Source organism: Anabrus simplex, chromosome 2, assembly GCF_040414725.1.
Source record: "Anabrus simplex isolate iqAnaSimp1 chromosome 2, ASM4041472v1, whole genome shotgun sequence".
NCBI lineage: Eukaryota > Metazoa > Arthropoda > Insecta > Orthoptera > Tettigoniidae > Anabrus > Anabrus simplex.
The window spans coordinates 285460254-285478631 of NC_090266.1; the positions used below are offsets into that span (position 1 = coordinate 285460254).

Sequence of the window (18378 nt, forward strand, 5' to 3'; positions counted from 1 at the left end):
AAAATTAACGTATTCCTTAAAATTAGGTCTCAATTTCATCAGTATTCTTGCCTTAATTAAATTCGTTATTATTGCTCGAACCTGTCTGTGATTTTTTAGTTTACGAATTGTTTATATTACTAATAATAGATCTCATTTCCATAACAACATTATTTAAACATTAAGTCTAGTTTCCAATAACTTCCACCTAAAAATTCTTGTAATTAACAACATAAATCTTGTTCCTCTTGAAACAATCATATTCGAAAGTTAATCTTGTTGTTTTAACAAAAATAAACTTTGTTCATGAGATAATCCTGTCGTCAATTACGTTTACAAAATCTTGTTCAAAAGTTAATCTTGTTGAAAAATAAATTTCCTTGTCGAAAATATCGATCTTGTGGTTTAACAATTAATTTTGTAGAATCTCGTTATTCTTGTTGAGTTATGTTAATCTTTAAGAACAAAAATTACAATCCTACCGATCATTAATAATCTTAACACTAAATTATTAAATTATTTACAATCTTTCCAATTCACGGAAAATAATTCTAAACAACGCTGAAAGGATTTCCACTGTGACAGAACACACGATAAATCAGCATTCAATAAACACAAGTTGATTTGTGACTGGACTATAGGTAAGCTAAACAGGAACTTCACCATACGTAATATGTTACATCTTGACTGGTTTGAGCTTCACAGTGGTTACAATCACCCTAATTGAAGTTGAGTGTGTATAAATTCAATAGTCAGTCATGCATAAATTAATCACGTGGTTGTATCAAACCCACTACATTGTGTTCTGTAATTATATTCCAAGAGACATGTACTATAACCGTATATTCCAACGGAAAACTCTTGGAACACCTGAGCACATCTCCGCATTTCAATCACATTAGCTATTGTAACAACTTTAAACACCCGACCTTCCTTCCAATGTATCATTTATCGCGGTGTTTCGTTCATTAAATTTAGAATACTTATTTTTGTTCCTACATATCATCCACGTAAATATTGTGTCTTATACTCTGACGATCCGTAAAATATTTCACTACGTCCAACAGTGATTCTTGGAAAGTATATCCAGCTTCCTTTAACATTGATTATGATAATCATCACATTAAATAACTGCTTTTAGTGCACACGTTAACGCAATGGACAATTACTGTTATATTCTGATTTTTAGGGCACAACGGTAACCTTTAAATCATTGAGGTTTGAAGACAACAACTCACACAACCTGCTACAATATTACGTTCACATTCATGTTCAAAATCTACTATAATCGAGATGGTGTTGAAATGGAAAGAATGCTACAACAGAATTCTAACTATATATACTACAACGAGAAAGATCGTGTTATATTCTAAAAGAGGTTTGAAAGAAATTAAATTACACAATTGTACTCATTTTTGCTGATGATCAAGCTGCTTTAACCTCTCTTTTCCGTGTGTTCCCTTCCTAAGTCACGGCTGCGCTTCCATTCTAGAAGTTCATGTTGGAGATGGCTTTACAGGTCGGAATCCTCCTGAACAGATGCATAGAGTAGTTCCATAGACCACGTGTTATTTCTTTCCGGAGATACGTAAAGAATCCATAACTTGCTGCGTTACCAATCTTCAACAAAATGTGGAAAACGAGGTCTGTCGTCGTCAGATTATAAGCACTTTAATTGGTTAAATGCGTGATTGTCCTATTAGTCGAGAAAGTTCATTGGTTCAAGACCCTGCGTCGAGAATGTTCCGAGATGACACACGCGTATTACATTAGCCTTGAAAGTTCTCAGTCTAGGTCCCGTGCTTTCGCTCCCCTCGCTGAGTCCAGTAAAACACACACATACACACACACACGCACACACACACACACACACACACACACACACACACACACACACACACACAGAGCAAGACACTACGCTCAGCTAGCGGACGAGGTAGGCATATAACTCCTGACCAAGTGAAGATTCTTCTTCTACTACCGTTTATCCAAAATCTGTGCGGTAACGGGTGTGAACAATGTCGGACATATGGATTTTGCCCTGTTTTACGGCCGGATGCCCTTTCTAACACCAACCCTATGTGGAGGGATCTAATCACCATTGTGTGTTTCTGTGGTGGTTGGTAGTGTGGTGTGTTGTCTGAATATGAAGAGGAGAGTGTTGGAACAAATACACTGACTGACAGAGCAAATGCAACACCAAGAAGGAGTGGTCAGAACTTTATGCCAATTGCAGGGTAGACTGACGTCACTGAGGTATGCTCATGATGTGAAATGCGCCGCTGTGCAGCGCACGTAGCGAACGATAAATGGGACACGGCGTTGGCGAATGGCCCACTTCGTACCGTGATTTCTCAGCCGACAGTCATTGTAGAACGTTGACTCTGTACCTCGACGTGTTTCTGCGTGCATCGCCGCTCGCCGTGGTCCTACATCCTACTGAGTCGATGCCGTGCGCATTGTGTAACGTGCATATCGGTTTGAAATAAACATCAATTATTCATCCGTGCCGTCTCTGTTTTTCCCCAACTTTCATCCCTTTCGAACCACTCCTTCTGGGTGTTGCATTTGCTCTGTCAGTCAGTGTACAAGCAAGCAGTTCCCGTGCGAGAATAATTAATCGGACTCGATTAAAATCCCCGACTCGGCAAAGAATCGAACCTGAGACCCTCTGAACTGAAGGCCTGGTCAAGTCTACGTTATCCCAATCAAATTTAACACTCGCAAGGCGAGCAAATAAATTATATTTCTGTGACCATCCTCTCACACTTGTAAGCCATGCAGTTAATGTGATTGATACAGTATACAAGACATATCTTATAAATAGTATGATGCTTGTAGTCCATAAATTAAGCAGTTAGACCTTGTAACACTGCACTCATCATCATCATAACCACGTTTCACTGGGATTTTTTTAGTAACTACATTAAACTTGCCGGTTTACAAGACTATTAATCATGTGAATATAAGCCAATAGATTTGTAGTTAGAAGAGTAATTCGAATTACAGGGACGAGATTTGTCTAATGGCTTATTTTTAATTGTAAGTACTCGAAATCCGGAAGCATTCTTAAGATGATAATGATGATACGCGTGGTTGTTGTTTCAGAAAGCCAATAATCGAATCGAGGTCATCGAACCTATATTGTTATGAATCAACAGTAAAACGAAATAATAAACTTATGGCTTCAGCTACCGTGTGCAAGTATTTTGATTGAGGGCATGACAGCCGAGTGGTGTAGTCACTGGCTTCTCGTCAAGGTGGCCGTGGTTTGAATCCTGACCAAGGATGTGGAATTTTGGAAATGAATGGTCACGCCCGTGTGGTTCTAACTCCACATAAAAATGGAGATCATGTGGCTGTGGTCACGATACCAACAGTCTCATAAAATTACAAGCATTTTTTCTGCAATTTGCTTTACGTCGCGCCGTCACAGATAGCTCTTATGGTGACGATGGTACACGAAAGGGCTAGGAGTGGGAAGGAAGCGGGTGTGGCTTCAATTAATGTGTAGCCGCAGCATTTTTCTGGTGTTAAAGTAGGAAACCACCGAAAACCATCTTCAAGGCTTCCCACAGTGGGGTCCGAACCCACTATCTCCCGAATGCACGCTCACAGCTGTGCAACCCTAAGATGTTTCTTTGCTTGCTCATTTTGATTTGAGGTCATTTAGGCCACCTGCATGTCGATTACGACGTTTCATTTCACTGTACCGCATCGCAGTTCATAAGCAGCTCTGTCGGGTAAATGTGCTACCAGAGATCTTTCACATATATGCCCATATGGTACGGCATGAACTGCAAAGTGAATTCTTCTCGTCCAATGACTGCCACTGCCGGGTTGATTCCTTGACCTTGAGATTCAGTGGCCGATACTCTACCACTGATCCTCAGAGAGAGAGAGAGAGAGAGAGAGAGAGAGAGAGAGAGAGAGAATACCACTGCTCTGTCACGTCCCCAAATTTATTTACAGATATGAAGGGGTCTTTTGACCACTAATACCTTGTGCTGCATTTCGCTTGCTCCTTAATGCTTCTCGATTCCACAATTGCATGTTTCATCTGGAATCTCTCCATTGATGGATGTCAACCAAGCTGAATAAAACGTTCCTCTCTCCTTTCTGCTTTCCTCAAAGGGGCAATCGATGGATCAAATCAACCGTGTACTGTATATTTTTTCACTCAAGTGGCTTCGTATCCGGCGCAAGAAATACAACAGACATGCAAATACATTAAAAACCAGTCACAAGATTATGTTTTGAAATCAATAAATTATGATTTTGAAGTCCGGCTCCGTGGCTAAATGGTTAACGTATTGGCCTTTGGTCACAGGTGTCCCGGGTTCTATTCCCGAGAGGGTGGGGAATTTTAAACGTATATTAATTGGTTAATTCCACTAGCACGGGTGTTGGGTGCATTTGTCGTCTTCATCATCATTTCATCCTCACCACGACGCGCAGGTCGCCTACAGGAGTCAACTCAAAAGATCTGCAACTGGCGAACCGAACATGTTATTGGACAATCCCGGCACTAAAAGCCATACGCCATTTCATTTCATGAATTTGAACACCTATATTTATAGAGTGAAGGTTTAGATGTAATCAGATGGATCACATAATTTCTACGCCGTAGAACTGTTAGAGTCCAGATCAAACTTAATTCCATCCACAGATAGAGTCCGAGAGTATTGATTCAGAGTGCCTCAGATTGTTTAATTATTAAATGTTGCCCGTTTGCTTGCACCATGCAGGGCCAGACCTCACTTCTGCGATGCACATCGCGGTAGAGAAGAAATTACAAGTTAGTAAATCGTCGCTGCGGAAACAGTACCGCGTATCTGACAATGTTCTTCCTACACATTATTTCCCTTAAGGCCGATCACGCCTCCCAGCCACGTATGGATAAGCAGTCCATCAGAACAATTTTCGTTGTGTTTATTTTCCTATGTCCATGTGCAAATTTTGCAATTTGCTTTACGTCGCACCGACACAGATAGGTATTATGGCGACGATGGGACAGCAAGTGGCTAGGAGTGGGAAGGAAGCGGCCGTGGCCTTAATTAAGGTACAGCCCCAGCATTTGCCTGGTATGAAAATGGGAAACCACGGAAAACCATCTTCAGGGCTGCCGACAGTGGGGTTCGAACCCACTATCTCCCTATACTGGATACTGGCCGCACTTAAGCGACTGCAGCTATCGAGCTCGGTTATGTCCATGTGTAAAGGAAAATGAATCTTACAGTACCGTACTGGAGGAATGTACGTTCGCATGACGTATTTACGCAATTCTACCCCTCCTCCATGGCGCAACAGCTCTGAAGGCCCATGGCCTACCAAGCGACCGCTGCTCAGCCTGAAGGACTGCAGATTACGAGGTGTCGTGTGGTCAGCACGCCGGATCCTCACAGCCGTTATTCTTGGCTTTCTAGACCGGGGCCGCCATCTCACCCTCAGATAGCTCCTCAATTGTAATCTCATAGGCTGAGTGGATCTCGAACCAACCCTCAGATGCAGGTAAAGATCCCTGACCTGGCCGGGAATAGAACCCGGGGCCTCCGGGTAAGAGGCAGGCACGCTACCCCTACACCGCGGGGTATATACTCCTACAGTATATAGTATTTAATTTTCCCTTACATTTTTACGTATGAACACAACGAAAATTATTCTGGTGGACTGAATATCCATATGTGGCTAGGAGGCATGGTCAGTCGTAAGCAAAATAATGAGTAGGAAGAACATTGTCAGATACCCGGTATTATTTCTACAACGATGAAATTTGGAATATAACAAATGTGAACGTAAGCAAAGGGACTTCTCTGATAATGATGTTGTTGTGGTTGTTATTGTTGGTGGTGGTGGTGATGGTGATGGTGATGATATTATGTCGTCCTAAGAGACTCTGTAGCGTTAATGTCGACTTCTATGAAAGTGTTTGTCATGCCAATAAAGTGTGCGGCTTACTGTTCATTCACTTTAAAATAATAAATTAAGAGTTATTGTAAAGATCCTTATACAAAAACTGATCTTCAGTTATACTTAATATTGTAAATATGGCGTGAATTGAGTAAGACTGAAAATGTTCTGTCCGTTGCACGTTCGAATCAATAGCCGTCATGTCTTTGTATAAAGTTGGGATTCTTTCTTGGTTTGACTATTTCATTATGGAAAGAACAGTTTAATGTAGAACGAAATCTTACCTATGCTCCGTAATGTATAATTTTTGTTAATCAAATGTTAGTGGTGCTATTGAAACTCAATCATTTGTCTCCATTGTCTGCAAATCAATCAGTCTGTTTAAATCGTTGGCTTCTAATGTAAACAATACCATGACAGTTCGCTTCACGGTTCGGGCCATGTGATAGTAAGTTTGAATCTTTGAGATATTGGCTTCAAACACTTCTATCGGCAACCCTGAAGGTGGTTTTTCGTAGTTCTCAATTCAAACCCGACGAATACTCGGGTTACAGCTTACCTTAATTAAGGTCACGGTCACTTCGTTCCAAACCTTTACCCTTTCTTATACCATCATCGCCGAAAATCTATCTGAGTCAGTGCGACGTTAAACATCATCATTAATAATAATAATAATAATAATAATAATAATAATAACACCGGGTGAGTTGGCCGTGCGATTAGAGGTGCGCGGCTGTGAGCTTGCATCCGGGTGATAGTGGGTTCGAACCCCACTGTCGGCAGCCCTGAAGATTGTTTTCCTTTGTTTCCCATTTTCAAACCAGGTAAATGCTGGGGCTGTACCTTCATTAAGGCCACGGCCGCTTCCTTCCCATTCCTAGGCCTTTCCTATCCCATCGTCGCCATAAGACCTATCTGTGTCGGTGTGACGTAAAACAAATAGCAAACTTGTGTGAGTAATTTCTGTGAATTCTTGCTCTTATGATATTTGTGCTGCGGGTCAGTATTTCTCCCACAATCTTATCACATAGCGGTTTTCGTAAGCGCAACGACGTTATCAATATTTAGTACATCTTTTTTTTACCGTATATTCAATTTCCAGGGTCATGCTCCGATTCAACAGAAGGACAGTTCTCTAGTGAACGCTCGTTTAGAGGTTACTTATCCTAGAGCAGAGGTGCTCAGCTGGGGGCCCGTTGAGGCTAGCCCAGTGCGGCCGGGCTGGCGCGACGTAAATGCGGACAGCTTACGTAAGAAGCATACGTCACAGTGAAGCGAGAGAATGAACACACTTTGCAGGGAAGAGAGGAAGCATTGACGTTCGATTGTGATAACGAAGCTCTCCTCCACTACTCGGCGAAGTGCTGATTGGGGTACATTATTTAAAATATAACTCTATAATCGCAACAAAAACAACAAAACTGACCTCTTCAGGATATTCCGATTTGATTTGTACTGCGCTCGATATAAACACTTTTTTTTATTTTCTTGGTATTTATTTATTCAATGAAAACTGACACGTTATAATTTTTGTGTTACAATCTGCAAAGGTACAGGGTTTAAGTGTACAAGCTACGATTTAAAATTTCTTTGGATGGGAATAACAGTATTTCCATTTTAAAAACTAAATTCCTGTTATTCATTAAGCAAAAAGTAATATAATTACATAATGCATCAATGATTTTGCACAGTGTTGTACTGTTGTGTGACTTTCCACGTTCACTGAATTTCTGAAAATAGTATTTAAAATTCAACAGGCGTCCGGTGATAATGGCGAGAGTGAGTTTCATCGCGAGTGAGGACATGGATATTTAGTATCAAATATTAAAGTACAACAACAATATAAATGTATGTACCAGATATATGTACAGTATGCCTTCTAAATAACCTCACTGACTTTATTCACGGTTAGCATGATTGGATTGGTGAGTTTATCAGATAATTTAAAACCAAACAACACAAGGCACAGCTTATCCCCCTTAACTCCGTATTATACAAGAACTCTTTCTAAAGCACTTCGTAAAATGTAATAGTGAAAATTGTAATTCATTACGAACATTATAAATATATTTGAGATTGTAGGCCTAATTCTTTATTGTATCCGGTCAAACTACATAACGATGGCTTACTTCTAAAACCTCGTATGTTCCAATGCTCTTCCTACCCGTTATATCCCTTCAGACTGGTCACGCCTCCCAGTCATATATTTATATGTAGTCCATTAGAATAATTTTTCGTTGTGTTCGTTTTCCTATACCGATGTACAAAAGAAAATGATGTACCTTACCATATCGTATTGTAGGGACGTTGTGTGCACGGCGAATTTACGGACTCCAACAGCATAATGTATTTAAGGTTAATTTTCCTTTGCACAAGAGCATAGGAAAATGAACACAACGAGCATTGTTCTGATGGACTGCATATCCATATATGGCTGGGAGGCGTGACCATCCTGAAGGAAAATAATGGATAAGAAGAGCATTGAAAGATACGCGGTTTTAGAAGTAAGCCCTCGATAAACTACAACGGACATAAATAACTTATTTCTTACAACATAAATTGAAAATAACGTGGATTTCTGCCCTCGTTCTTTCATTATTTTCTACCTCCACTTCAAACTCGGGCATCGCTGCAGTGATCGAGAGTGACTGGGAGAACTTCACCCAAACTGCGTGGCCTGAGACGTAGCATACGCTTATCGCCTCTCAGCCCACCCACTTACAGTGCTTGGTGCCCGCGGGACGGAATGCCCAGCGTGAGCACCTCTGGTCTAGAGGCTAATGTATCACGCTCCTGTCTGGGAGGTTTCGTGTTGGAGTGCTAGCTCTGTCGTAGTTTGATGGTCTGGATTAGATTACATTCGGTTACCTGATATGCAAAGCGACTCTAGTCGAGGGTGGTGGATTCTCGCCCTGAAAACTCGCGCGTATTCATGTACCCTGGAAAACAGCTATCGGTCCGAAGAGCAAGGGTCCATAAGGCCTGTAAATCCAAATGTTAGACGGTATCCTAGTAATTTCTTTAGGTCCAAATGGTCAGTTTCCACAGATCCTGACGATCAAGAACATTCTGAACAGTATCACCAGCTGGTGTCTTGTTACAACAAATATGGATATAGATAATTATTTAAATCATTTTTCTGCATTCAGTGCAGTAGTTATACGGAGCAAGAGAGACCTGTACTTCTGGTTCCGTGTTGAACATCAAATTTAACTTCTTTCATACCGATTGAACAACTAGTTTACTAACGAAATATCCACTTCTGAAGAGGCCATGACTCCGAAGTTCACTCAGCCTACACCTAAAATGATTATTAATTCCTGGGGCATTCCTGTTAACCACTCAAATACATACAGTGCTGAGGTTACTAATATATGGGGCTAAGAATAGGAAGGAAGTGGACGTTTCTAATGTTTTCAACTTCCTGACGGGAGATGAGAACGTCTTTCCCTCCTCTACCAGAGATTTCTACAGTAGGTTAGCGAAGGTACAGTTTGCCTGAAAACTGGAACACAAAATCTCATTCTTTCAGTGTGTGCTGTATAGCTTCCTTTAGTACTGCACTCTTCACTTTACAAACCACATCAGAGACTCTTGAACAACGGTCGGAAGTTATTAGACAGTCTCCACATCAACTCTGAATGAAATGAAAACCTACAACCTGTTGTCCAGTCATTGACCGGGTCAGGGATGGAATGAATGAAGCAGATATAGGCTAATAGTCCGATGGGGTCGCCACTCTCAAAGTGATTTATTCATGACTGATGGATGCTATGAAATGAGAATGGAGAGTGTTTCTGGAATGAAAGATGACAGGGAAAACCGGAGTACCCGGAGAAAAACCAGTCCCGCCTCCGATTTGTCCAGCACAAATCTCACATGGAGTGACCGGGATTTGAACCACGGTATCTAGCGGTGAGAGGCCGACGCGCTGCTGTATGAGCCACGGAGGCTCCCACATCAACTCTAAACAGACAATTTTTTTTTTCTGTAATTTACAATTTTTTTCTGTAATTTAAACTTTTTCCTAGGTTACTTATAGTGTCTAGTAATAGGGAAATTAACACGAAGTTTGAGTTTTTTAACAACAATCTTCTTTAAAGAGCACCAAATGGAGATCAATCATAACAGATACCCCACAGCAACAGATCATTTGTGAAAATAAAATACCGTAAAATCCATAGACTGCAATAAATGAAGTACGAGCCTAGAAATATCGATTGCCTGGGCAGTAATGCTTTTTTAAATACGATACGTTACTGCTTTTTAAAAGCACAGAGATGAAGGAATCTTGAAGTGCGTTTCCTTGGTTGAATGGTCAGCGTACAGGCCCTTCTATCAGAGGGTCTCGAATTCGGTTGCCGGTGGGACTGGGGATTTTAGCCGCGTCTGGTACATTCGTCGGTACACGGGACTGGATGCATGCGTTCGTCTCCGTGCAAACCTCTTAATTCACGCACAAAACACCACGCTACCTACCGCCACAAGGCATGTGCCAGAGGCCAGGAAGAAGATCAAGAGCCCTTGACAACGGTGTGTTCTTCCTAAAGGTCACAACTAACCTGTTTTAAACAATTAAATAATCACAAGTTCTGGAAAGGTAATTGAAATAACAAATCAGTACTGCTAGTGTAATGATTGCTTCATAATGTGCGCAGATAAAATCCCAAATGGTGATCATGAGAATCAATCGATTGAACACGCACACTGTGCTAGTAATCAAAATCATCCCACACTCATAAAATGTATCACAAGGTACAATAAAATATGCTATGGAAATATTATTGACTTTGATCATCTTGATAATTTAACTCAGTCGTAACGTACCAGTGGATGTGAAGTCGTTGATGTACTTTTTTGTCAGTCTGAACCAATCTTAGAGTAAATCGTCGCTGCGGTAGCAATACCGCATATCTGACAGTACCCTTCCTATCAATGATGTTCCTTAAGACCGTTCACGCTTCCCAGCCTCATATGGATATGCAGTACATTAGAACGATTTTCGTTGTGTTCATTTTTCTATGCTTACGTGTAAAGGTATATGAACCTTAAATACCTTACACTGTAGGAGTTCGTAAACACGTCATGCAAGCATACATTCCTACAGTGCGGTGCGGTATGTCATGTGTCCAACTCCTTCGCTGAATGGTCAGCGTTGAGGCCTCCGGTTTAGAGAGTGCCGGCTTCGTTTCCCGGCCTGGTCGGAGATTTTAACTGCGTCTGATTAATTCTTCTGACTTGGGGATTGAGTGTTTGTGTTTGTCCCAACACTTCTCTGTTCATATTCAGACAACATATCACACTACCAACCACCACAAAAAAACGCAATAGTGGTTACATCCCTCCATACAGGGTTGGAGTCAGGAAGGGCATCCGGCCATAAATCAGGGACAAATCCACGTGTGCGATACAGTTCACACTCGCGACCCCATAGTTGTGGGAAAAGGGATAGAAGAAGAAGAAAAGAAGAATATTGTTATATACGCGGTATTGTTCGAGCAGCGAAGAAATGTTCCGTGGTCTGTAAAGCAGAATTTTATTAAATCCTTGGAATATGGAGGAAGGAGAAGGGACGGTTAATTATTATGTACTTTTATTGTCTGAAGAATACCTGATATTGGTCATTTTATCAAACTGTGCTTTTCTACATTTCGACTTAAATTATGTTCACAATAGTGACCTAGTTCCTTTAACTTTTGTTGGCTCCTAAAATCACGAGATTTTAATTTTTCTTTTCAAGGATATTATCAAAACGTACACAAGGAATACAATATAACAGAAATTTGTATCACAGGAATATACAGCCCTCTTTTGCTATTCCTGTTAACTTTACATGATTAGCGGATTCCATTATAAACTATTATCCTGCTAATTTTAGCTCATTTACTCATATGTGTTCTTAATTATCTTCGGATAGGCTCTTTTCATTTTATCAAACACAGTAGTCCCGTAAAAGGCAGGAGAAACGAAGTCACTAAATCTCTATTCATTTCTTTATTACATACAAAAATTAAATTTGCACCGTGCGAGGAGTTGTACTCAGGTAACCCACCATAGAGTAGTAATATTTTGTACAGGAGTATGCTAACAGAAGCGAATGGGGCATATCGTTGCTGCGCGAGCAATGCCGAGTATCTGACAAATGCTCTTCCTATCCATTATTTTCCTGAAGACGCTTCCCAGCCACATATGGATATACAGTCCATCAGAACAATTTTCGTTGTGTTCATTTTCCTATACTGATGTGTAAAGGAAAATGAACCTTACCGTACCGCACTGTAGGAATGTATGCTTACATGATGTATTTACGCAATCCTAGAGTAGGCCTATATTGTATTTAATGTTCATTTTCCGTTACACATTCACATTCAAAAATGAATGCAGCAAAGATTATTCTAATGAACAGCATATCCAGATGTGGCTGGAAGGCGTGACTAGTCTTGAGGAACATTATGGGCAGGAGGAGTAGGCCTACTATCAGATATGGGGTACTGCTCGTGCAGCGATGATATCATTTCAAATGTTCGAAGTATTTTTACATGAAGACGTGAGTGTCAGCTGTAGTCTTAACGATAAATGATTCTGAAAATTTGAATGTCTAATCTAGAGAATGTAAGAGATGTAGTGTTTACATTTCATTATATCTTCTGGTATGGGCTACAAGAAATATCTTACTTCTACAACAAATATATTACTCTCATAGGCCTGTTTCAGTCTGTACTTCGTGACTACATGAAAATGACTGAGGTGTGAGCGATGCTGGTCCTCATGAAGTCGACCCCTTTAATGAATAGTGTGAATTTATAGCTTGTTAGCGAGTGAGTTTTATTGGGCTTGGCAGACTGATGTGTAGGACTGAGAAGCTATGTAAGGAAAGCAACAGGAAATCGTGTCATCCATTTTCCCAGTACAGTTGAAGATATGTAAATTTGGTCCCGAACAACCAGATATGACAGACCATTCATTGCTGCCAATGTCACCGAACATTACCAACAGAACCAATATATCTATGCAAATAGCGATAATAGATATTCGATTACTTGATTAAGCAAGCTTGCAATTTTTCATGACTGTTGATGATACGATCATAGTCATGGGACCTCCAGTTTTGCGTGTAATCCAAATCATAATGACGTGACTTCTCACTACAAAAATCCACGTGCATTGGCTGAGATTCGGACCACAATCGCCTTGTTGAGAAACCAGTGATAGTGCCACTCAGCTATCACACCTCTATTTACCTGAGTGTATGATTTTTGGAACTTAAGTTGTAATCCAATACTGAGTTACTGAATACATTATACGTACACATCACTAGTCTACTCGCCTGATATTATTCTAAAGATAATTCCATGTTAAAAGAAAACACTGTTGCTCTGATGGGCCTACAAGGAGTGAACCCACCCCCTCTTAGACGCCCATAATTTCTCGCGAGTAAGGGATATTGTAATGTACTTTATATTCTATTATAAAAGTAAGGAGATATTATGAGGCATTTTTTGCCAGTGCCTTATTAAAATAACTACTAAAGCTCTTCTATTTAATAAACACATTCGCACGGTAGGAGCCCAATAGCGAGAACAGCCATCGTTTTGTTGTCTTCCTTCATTTTCCTTCTGTGTCGCTCTGGTATATGAAACGCGTAATCCGTTACTCTGTGACTCGCTGGCAGCTTATTGCTGTTGTAGAGAAGTCATCGGTTTATCTGCTGCATATGTTTTTTAGTCTCGTACTTGTGTTGAGTGAGTGTTATGTGATCAATCAATCAATCAATCAATCAATCAATCAATCAATCAATCAATCAATCAATCAATCAATCAATCAATCAATCAATCAATCAATCAATCAATCAATCAATCAATCAATCAATCAATCAATCAATCAATCAATCACCACTGATCTGCATTTAGGACAGTCGCCCAGGGGAAGATTCCCTATCTGTTTTTATCGTTCTGCAATGCGATTTTGTTTTACGTAAATAAATATCACACGAGAACACGTTCACTTCTTTATTTACACGGTAAGTTACAACACACAATTATACATACTAGCAAGTGACACTGCAGCTCTTAATAGTGGAGTATCACCGGGCGAGTTGGCCGTGCGCGTAGAGGGGCGCGGCTGTGAGCTTGCATCCGGGAGATAGTAGGTTCGAATCCCACTATCGGCAGCCCTGAAGATGGTTTTCCGTGGTTTCCCATTTTCACACCAGGCAAATGCTGGGGCTGTACCTTAATTAAGGCCACGGCCGCTTCCTTCCAACTCCTAGGCCTTTCCTATCCCATCGTCGCCATAAAACCTATCTGTGTCGGTGTGACGTAAAGCCCCTAGCAAAAAAAAAATAGTGGAGTATCCTGAAGTCGATTCTGACAAGTACAGATATCAACAGTACTGACTTGCACATACTCTCTCTTGAACTCACCGACTCCGCCTCGGAGCCCAACAGTCACTCGCAGTCCATCACTTGCCTTCGAATCCAACCTGACTGAGTCCTGACTGATACTCGAACATTCGTTTACTGTTTACCAATACACATGGAAATCTCTACAACATTCCTAATGTCTGTACATGTATCTGGATAATAAAACCTTACAGTAAGTTTCCAGAACCCTTCATGTGTACCAAATTATAGTTAAATAAGTCTAACATACGAACATTATGGAATTTTCTACCGCTTTCTACCATGTGGATTTTGAGGTTAAACCTATACACAATACGTATTTGAGGTTATACAAAGTTTATAATACATATTTACAGGGAAACCATGTATTAGTGATGTTTAACGTTTAATAAAAGATAATTTAGAATTAAATAAACTCTAATTAAAATATATTAAACACAATAATTTAAGGTTTAATGCCGGTTACGATGTCGTACCTACGACATTTTTTTCTAGTCTTACATAATTGCAAATAATTTGGAAATTTACTGGATACCTACGTGTGCGATTAATTCCTTTAACATTAACACAGTAATTTCTTAACTTTATGGATGAGGCTCAGGAAGAAACAAAAGTAAAATGTCCTTCATTTTCAGCTTATCTTCTTGTCCTTTTAACTTTAATACTGAGTTTCACAAATGTTCGTGACGCCGTTTCCTTGCGATGCAGTTGAGTATAGCGGTTCGATATGGCAACCTTGCTGTCAAAAGAGAAATACTGTTTTCTTAACATGGAATGATCTATAATAGTCTTGCAGTCTTACAGGGAAATAAAACATTAATCGATGACACTCCGAAATCCAATAGTAGTAACTTTCACAATAAGACAATACGAACGTTTGCAATAGACATTTTCCTCACAGGTGACGAAAAACGCTACCAATAAGCAAGAACAAAATAACAGAAGATGCTGTATCGGTATGCAGGGTCTCTTCACTGTATGGGAGGTCAGAAAATAACTGTAAATTATTGCATTCGGTAATAATTGTGGAGAAAAGTAAGGTTTCTTCCCTAGAGACCAATATTAGGTGACACCGCCTACACGTCTCTTCATTACCGCCCGATGTATCTACGACTGCTGGTGAAACCGTACGGTGCCCTTCGAGATTTCCGGCCTTATAATCATTGACAAATGTGTTTATTATGAACACGGTGTACATGGTTGTAGAAGGCTCCAGGATTGGACGAATATTTCATTGAACGGATCGTTCAGGAGATTTAGACCACACGCTACTTACAGTAGGTTTATTTGAAACGTGACTTCGTGGTACGTACCAAATGTGCTTGTAGGCGCCTCTGGAATTTTCCACGTTCCTGACTCTACGTAACGCTTATTTATGTGAGAAAGTTTCCTGTAATTTGTGGAGCTCTGAAGTTTGCTTCAGAACATGCGTGTTATGAAGGTGAAGTTGGCATAAAAAGTGATACGAAAATCCAAGAGCATGTTTAGCAATTCACTGCAATACAAAGTACAACTGTAATACATTTCAGTACGGCGATCATGGTAGAAAATTCATTCCTACAATGTCGTTGAAAGGATAACAGCGTGTCTTGCACTATTTGAAAAAGTAACTTTCTTAGCAAACAAGGAATAGAGACACGAGGAATCGTAAATCAAATACGAAATCTTTATCTACCATCTTCCTTTGTCATTCAGAGCTTGTCGAATGCTCTTTTAGAAAGTGTCGATAGTATCCCTCATTGGAACTACTGACTATGGGCAGAATTGACGAGATTTGTAAAAATGAGCAAGCTAAGGACATCTGATGACGTCGTTGATGTACTAATGTAATAATAGTAATAATAACATAGTCGCTGCACCGGCAAATCCTCGAATCCCACAATGCCCTTCCTATCCATTATTTTCCTTATGTCTGTTCACGCCTCCCAGCCACGTATGTATACGCTGGCCATCAGAACAATTTTCGTTGCGTTCGTTGTCCTATGCGAGTATGTGAAGGAAAATGAACCTTGCCGAACCGTACTGTAGAAATGTACGTCTGCATGACGTGTTTACCTACTCATACAGTATAGAGCATTTAAGTAACATTTTCCTTTCCACATCACATAGGAACATGAACTCGACGAAAATTTGTCGCTGTTGCGTAAAAGGTTATATCACACAATGCTATTCCTATCCATTATTTTCCTTAAGACTGGTCCCGCCTTCCAGCCACATAAGGACATGCAGTCCATTAGAACAATTTTCGTTGTGTTTATTTTCGTTGCTAACGTGTAAAGGAAAATGAACCTTAAGTACGTTGTACTGCAGAGGTGCGTAAATAAGTCCACAAACATACATTCCTAGAGTGCAGTGCACAAGGAAAGGAAAATAAACACAACGAATATTGTTCTGATGGACTAAATATCCATGTGTCGCTGGGAGGCGTGACCACTCTTAAGAAAAATAATGTACCTAGGTATCAAGACATTTACAGAACGAAGTAATTACTGTTTTGACAAATAACGAAACGTGGCTTGTATTAATCAATCAGGCTATGTAAACATCACACTTTCTTTCCTTCCTTCCTTCCTTCCTTCCTTCCTTCCTTCCTTACTTCCTTCTTTCGTTCTTTTCTGTTGAATGATGTGACCAAATGAAAAAAATGAATGAGTCATGAAAGAAAGACGTACACAAGAAAATATTAAAATTAATGTGCAAGTGGATGAATACAATAATCAGAAACGGAGATTCAGACGTTGAGAAGACATTTACTCTGTTACTGTTATTTTATACTCTTCTTGAGTGAACAGCAAAGTGAGTATGAAAGGCAAGAGAACTCTAAAATTCTCTGTTTCCTGTTTTCTGTTCTTTTATTTTGTTTTCTTGTTGAGTAAAGTTATTAAGGATGGTTTGTTTACTGAGCTTCAAGTCCAAAAAGGGCAGATGCAGCACATTCATAATTACACCCCAAAGCTGCTGAGACATTAATATAATTTATTTAGGATTTTAGCGTTTGCAGCACATTAATAATTCCACCCTAGAACTGCTGAGATTTTAACACAATCTATTAAGGATTTTAGCGTTAAAAGTACACATTTTTTAACTCCTTTATTGGTTGTACCTCACCAAATTCTTTGTTAGCTATTAAGCAAAGTAACCCTATATATAACATTCACAATACTGAAGGTGAAAGAGAAAAGCTATCAGCCTATTTTCTTTACATTGACTTCCCCGTATGTACCACCAAATCGTCGCTGCGCGAGCAGTGCCCCGTATCTGACAATACTCTTCCTACCCATTATATGAGGACAGATCGTAAAGTAACGCACAATAATGTTTCCCAAAAAGTTTAATATGTACCAGAACCAAACAAATCACAAACGATCTTTGACCTTTTTTCTACATAGTCAAAAGGTTTCCCAACACATTTCTCCCATCATGGTACCAGATTCAATATACCCTGTTCGTAGAAGTCCGTTTGATTGAAGTATAGCCATCTGCGGACTGCTCATTTCACTTCCGCACCTGTCACAAAGCGTTGGTCGGGCAGGAATTTCTTCATTTAACCAAACAGATGAAAGTCCGACGGTGCCAGGTCAGGACTGTATGGTGATGCTGGAGCACTCCCACCCAAACGTGGTGATTTTCTCGCGAACAGGAGCAGCAACATGTGGACGGACATTGCCATGAAGAAGTATGACACCGTCAACATTTATGTTGCGCGTTTGTCACGAAGGACACGACGCAACTTAATCAAAGTTTTATTGTAGGCTGCAGCATTCACAGTGGTCTCGTTTTCAGCAATGTCCACCAATAACACATCAAACATGTCACAAAACACTGTCACGAGCACTTTCATAGCAGAATGAGCCATTTTGAATTATTTTCGTACTGGGGAGCCAGCATGTTTCTACTCCATAGAGGTTGTTTGGTTTCGGGCGTATAGTGGTACGCCCACGACTCATCACCACGATTCCCTTTAGAAAGTCATGCCCTTATGCGACGTAACGCGGTAAATGATCCATGCTTGTCATCATTCTTTGGCCCTTGTGGTTGTTAGGTTCTTAGGCACCCAACGAGCACTAACTTTACGGAATTTCAACGTG

The 18378-nt window shown here is 40.2% G+C and overlaps 1 protein-coding gene across 2 annotated transcripts in view; it reads left to right on the top strand.

Moving 5' to 3' along the window:
- Positions 1–18378, top strand: part of Ca-alpha1D (Ca[2+]-channel protein alpha[[1]] subunit D) — a 1069984-nt gene that overhangs the window by 280845 nt on the left and 770761 nt on the right. The window lies entirely within an intron of this gene.